Raw genomic sequence first — 6,670 nt, forward strand, 5'->3', positions numbered from 1 at the left:
TCTTTGTTTCAGTTACATTTGAATGTAAAGTGGATTTCTTGATTTGTTTTTTTTTATGTGAACCTAAGTACTTATATTTCAACATTTTTGGTCAATAAAAGTTGATTCAACAAAGTAAGTAGGTACCTAATGTATGACTCGGCCCAATTTAATCAGTCATGTTATTTTTTTTGACTCTTCAACAAAGCCATGAGGCCCAAGGACAGTAGTGTAGTAATAGAAGTGAAACAATCACAAACACACAGGCTTTGAGAAAATTACATACTTAAATATATCGTGACCGCGACCACCGGATGAAATGCCTGGACTATATTATGTCATTTCCTAAATTCAATTGTACCACAGCACAGCAATATTGCTCTAAAATGGTGTTTTTGGATGTACAGTACTTTCTCAGTAATCCGCCACCCCAAAAACCAAACAAGTGTCAAATTAGTGAAAGCGGCGGATTATAGTGCATACATACAAAATATGGTAAAAATTAAAACAGGTAAGTATTTCGTAAAAATAGTGTTTTTTTGTTGTTGAGAAATTAGCACTAGCAAATTACAGTTTTATTTATAGTCAAAATTAAGTATTTACTAAATTACACATATTTATAAACTAAGTTTATTAACTAAATATTAAACAGTAAATCACTTGATGCAACCAGTTGTTCAATGAGGCAGATATACTTGAATGGCTTAGGATTCCTGGCTTTCCCTATGACCAAAAGCTTCATTTTGTGTGTCCCGGTTGCATTGGAGCACATAAGTGTGATGCGGTCCTTGGGCATTTCCTCCCTGGTAAATTACTTTCTTCGCGATGAACGTACGTTTTACGAAGGAGAAGTTTCCAAAATAAACCAGTCCCATCTGCGTTGTATACTACGCGGCGGACTACTGAATTTGACAATCGAATTATAGAGCTTGATTTTGTGCTTTCAACTAGTAAAAATAACGGCGAATTATAGTAGTTATACTACTATAGAATTATAATAGTAGTAGTTAGTACCAAAAAAAATGATGCTGGAATCATGGATCCTGGAGAAATCATGGTATTCTTAAATCATTTCAATACCTATCTTATTACATCCTCCACACCAAGTTCTTAAGGCTAAGAACAGTGGCGTCCCTAGACAAAATGCCGCCCTTAGGCAAAACCAAAATGCCACCCAATTTTTTTATACAGTATTTTTATTATCCTTTCATAACTCCAATATCTGAGAAATGTGTTGTATGGATGGATACATTAGTGACAAAATATACCCACACTTAGGTACCACCAAAACATACATAAGTAATTAAATTTAGATATAAAAAGCGAATTCACCACAGTCTGAGGTTCTATTTGGTTGATATTTCTGACACATTTGGTTTGTACCGTTTATCAATACACAGATTTATTATTTTCATACGATTTTACTGAAGACACTATCATTGTACAACATGACGTAAAGAAAATAATTTTAGCTATTTATATATATACCAAATGATTCTCCTCGATTTGCCGCCCTTCTAGTAACTGCCGCCCCCAAGCGACGCTCAATCTGCCTACCCCCACGGGACGTCACTGGGCCTAAGAAGTTGCACTGGAGGAAGTTCGTCACTGAAATGGGTGGCTATGATCCGTGGGGGCCCCCCCTTCCGCATGATGAAGCTGGGCTCACGGCCGGGAAGTCATGTCGGCGGTATGGCGCCCCGACGGATCGTTCACCAACAGCTCTAAAGAGTCCGCCACAGTCTTGCTGGATGCTCTTATCCCGCAGGACGAGTCGCTCGACATTGACAACGACCGATTCCAGCAGCTTCGCGTCTATGCGCTGCTCCCCATAAAAACCCCGCGATCCGCAGCCACTACCATGTCCGAACTAGGGATCCTGTTTGCCAGCCTCCCGGCCGGCAAAGCCCCGGGGCTTGACTGCATAGATAACGCGCTAGCGAGAAGGGCGTGGTCTTTTACCTCACACGAGATCACGCAACTCTACAAAGAATGCATGAGTAGTGGCATATTCCCCGACTGCTGGAAGAAGGGCCACCTCACGGTGATCCCCAAAGCCGGCAGTCGCCCTCCTTGTGACCCGAAAGCGTATAGACCGATTACGCTCCTTCCCGTCTTCGGGAAGATATTGGAAAGATTGATAAACATCAGGATTGAGTCCCACCTGTCGGTAAACTGTCCAATCTCGCAAAGACAACTTGGGTTTAGACCCGGAAAGTCCACCGACGATGCAATTCGCTTTGTGATCGATTCTGTGGAGAGCTCTGGCAAGGACCTCGTTGCCGGGATTTTTCTCGAAATCGCTGGCGCGTTTGATACTGCGTGGTGGCCCTTGGTTCTGGCAAAGCTTCGGCTGAGACAGATCCCCGGGAACCTCTTTGCCTTGGTTCAAAGTTACTTCAGCAATAGGGAGATAACCTACGACTCCGGCCCCAGCCTGATTCACAGGAAGACCACCATGGGGTATCCCCAGGGCTCCGTCCTGGGTCCCCTTTTGTGGAACATACTGTTTGACGACGTTCTGTCCCTGCCACTGCCTCCGGGCTGCACGCTCGATGCGTTGCTCCTGCTTGTTGGGGCGACGAGCCGACCGATTATATGATGAAATACGACCGCTTGGCGCTCGAATCCGAGACTTTTTATTGCTAATCCAAAATAAATTACGTCACCTAGATTGTAAAGTGCGAAGAATTGGTATTGGAAGTAATCGCAAAATAGAAAATCTCATAGAAACCGACTAACACAATTGAGTTGTTGTGCTTTTTACTACTCTCGTTTGTTTTTTATGCCGATTAAAAAATGAATTACGTCATCTAATTGTTTCAAACGCGCAAAATACGCCGTATCTGGACAGAAGACATTTCTGGTTCTCGAGTGTAAATCGCGCCATGTGGACAGGCCTAAGGTTGCATACGGCGCAATTTTCATGGGAATTGCCGGTTACGCCTCCAGCATTTGGCATTCCCGAGTAAATTCCTTAACTCGCGTGAGACGCGCACTAAGCGGGCAGCGACTTGCGCTGATCTCGCTTACCAAAGTTTACCGCACAATTTCTACTGACGCACTTGCCGTACTCGCTGGGGTGCTACCCCTCGATATGCACGTCTAAGTCAGAGGATCGATCACCCTTCTCTTGAGGGGGATCAGCACAACACTCGCCGGTGTCCATCTGACACCACCGCAGAGATCCAAGGACATTCCTTACAGGAAGACTGTAAGCGACATTATGTACAAGACCGCATTTGCGGCATGGTAGGCGAGGTGGACCACCTCCCCCAAGGGACGGCACACTTACCGTTTTTTTCCAGACGTATTCTGCAGGCACCAAGCTAGAAGACTCCAACCTTCGCAGTGGATTAGTCAGTTCCTCACCGGCCATGGCAACGTCGCCGCCAGACTCCACGAGTATGGCTTGATAGTAGATGGGCCGGGTTGTACCTGCGGGCATGACCACCAAGATGTTGAACACATCCTCTGGGATTGCCCGCTTATGGAACTCGAACGAACGGAGCTATTTGCCAGGGTCCGTCCTCACACAGGCCCAATTTGACATGGAGATCTGATAGCAACCGAGGCCAACTTTGCGGCATTCGAAAAATTTGCAGTGTCGTATGGGGAGCAGGAGTCTCAACTCCTCCATTCCAATTCGTGACACTTAGTATGCGGGTATGCTTAACGTCAGCGAACAGCAGGGCCAGTCCAAAAACAAAAAAAAATTCTTTCCTAACTTTCCTCTTTAAGCACTATGGTGCATGGTTGCAGCATCAGTCCCGTGCGGCTCCGTCTCGGTACGGAATGAGCACTTAAAATCACTTCTTTCAGACACATTTAAAGCGGCCGTGCATATAATATGACGGGTGGTGGTGGGAACTTTAACGTAGATGGGTGGGTCACAGTGGCACACATTTTATTTCTGCTGGAAATCCAATTCCTAACCCAAACACGACATTTTACATACTTATATTTTTTATCAGATTCTGATTGTATTTTTCTTTAATAACACACGAACATAAAGTATACCGAATGAACAACTGCACTTGGCACCATGTCAGTTTGATATTCACTGAAACATGTCAACTAGAAGTTAATTGATTTTAGTTGATCAACAAAAATTGAAACGTCAGAACTCGCCTTCAGGATTAGAGGTGATTGTTCAATCTCAAGACGCTGACTAAGATCAAGAATATAATTTTTTCTTCCATGTTCATTTACTCAGTGGAGCATATGGGCACCATACGTTGCATCTTGTCACTAGGCCATCATCATGCCAACAAATTATATCTCTGGTGAATAGATTTTAATACTTCATAATTTCATTATTTGTACATTATACTACCTGATTATTTTTGGTGAACCGCATGTTTACACGCTTCTTTTAAATAATTTAATATAATATATTGTACACTGCCATTTCTTGCAATCATGGTGAGATAGGTACTTAACCGAAACAGTCTTTATGATTGTACCTACCATATTATGTTTTATTTTTTTATATAAATTTGCGGTCCGTGGAGTAATGCTAATACCTCCCGGCACTTATAGGTTAAAAACAAATATACACACAAAGAATCCTAACAACACCTTTGCTTAAATTGCTGCAGGAAGTCACGTGACGCAACAACAGGATTAACTACCGCAAGCAATGCAATGCAATTCTTCTGTTTTACTTTTACATGTATTCAAGTTGCGTACACCCTGTTCCCATTTTTATCTAGATGTAGGCCAACTACGACTAAGTGAACAACTTATAGCTATTACGTTTAATTTGATGGTAATGTTTATTTTGGGCTAGGACAGATGAGCACAGGCATTGATGTAATTTATTTACTGTATCTTTCCCCCTCTGTTGTGATCCTTCAACGAATAGACGTGTTTTTGGGCAGTGTCGTCAGGCCAACAGGTTGGACACAGAACAATGGAACATCAGATCTATTTCGTATAGTATTCTAGTTATTTATCCTTGCAATTCACCGTACACTGAACTCCCCATTTACACGGTAGATACGTTCCAAGCGGTACATGTTAAAAAAAAACATGTAAAAGTATACACTAAAATACTTTAAAAATCAAAGGTAACAAAAATTATTCACCATGTTTAAACACATTCTGGCCAAATTGGTCTCCAACATGCATGCATTCAGAGTTGATGGCTTTCCACCATGTTATTTCGAAATCGTGTAAAAAAAAAAACCGTGTAAAAGGGAGTTCAGTCTACTTATTTTATTATGTTTGTAAATTCTTCTATGTAAATTACAGTGAATTCAAATCTTAACCCTTTCGCTGCGAGCCATTTTCGCGGGAATTTATTTTCAGTCAACTGATCTGTTAAAACGGTCACTACAGCTAAAACAGATCGATTCCAAAATTAAAAAATAGATTACTAGACGAACTATATATCAGTTATTCCAAATGCACCAAGAAATAAACTATATTCGTTACATTCTCACTAAAATAAATCGAAGAAATTGAAGACGCTAAAAATTATCCAAGCTTTGACCGCGCGTTCAAAATGGCGGCCGTCCAGTCTTCACATACACGGTTTCAACACATACTACCGAGAAATTCGACGCGTTTGTATTTGTTATACACAGGGCTGTGTTGAATACATGCTGCCGTGTAGTTGGTTACGGTCTATGACAGATATATTACTAAATCACTTGTGGAATAATCAGTGGGTTATCGCTTATCGCATTTAGTAAGTCGTAAACTCAAATTTTATTACCGTTTCAAATTCTGAACCTATATTTATTTTCGTCACCATAAAATAATGTTGTCATCCACTTATTCATTAGGATGTTTTGGAGAAAAAATAATTACCGCACTGCTAAAATACTATTATAATATAATTTATGAGGCGCCGTCGGCTTTTTCATTGTACAAAGGGCCTGTCGAATAATCGCCAGGCATGTGAACAGAGCTAACACAGTTTCGTGGCACATAAAAAATATAAATTATTACCCATTAAAATAATGTAAATATTAAACATGGAACAATGAACAAAGCCAAACAAATTTACTGGAGAGCTGTGCATCGATAAAATATTTTCCAGCATTATTTCTTCGATAATATTATGTGGTAGTGACATTTTGGCGGGTGAAATAATTATTTCACATATATTTATAATGACAAAAAATACTAAAAACAAATCTTCAATATGTTTCTTTCGAGATCACAAATCACTAAGAGAAAATACATAACACTAACGTAATCATAATAATTAATTAAAAGGTAAATAAAAATATTATCGATGCACACTTTTCGATGCATGACCAATGTTTTGTTTTGATAACCCTGGTGACGCATCTAGTACACCCGTCTTCGCAATGGCGCGCGATTCAAACAACTGAATAACGAGTGTTCTTTTCAAAAATATATTTCCTTGTGTTTTACTTGACATTTTTATGATCTGTTGCCTGATATGTCTACCTAAAGGTTTGAACTAATTTTTAAAGCATATTATCCACAAGTGTCTCTTCTAGTTTGGTCAAAAATACGAGATAAAGTCTATGGCATGTTTACATGCCATACGCAGTCTAAGGGTTAATTGAGTTTTCTTATCTTATTAGTACCTAATATTATATGTTCCTTTTCAGTTTAAAGTTGAGGAGCTGGCGCCCTTTCTGAGCAAGATTGATAGGTAATGTGGAATAAACCCTCCTGAACACATTCCAGAATCATAGGTTCTGGGGCT

This window comes from Rhyacophila brunnea, unplaced genomic scaffold (assembly GCF_057557595.1).
Source record: "Rhyacophila brunnea isolate RB1 unplaced genomic scaffold, BYU_Rbru_1.0 scaffold_24, whole genome shotgun sequence".
Taxonomy (NCBI): Eukaryota; Metazoa; Arthropoda; class Insecta; order Trichoptera; family Rhyacophilidae; genus Rhyacophila; species Rhyacophila brunnea.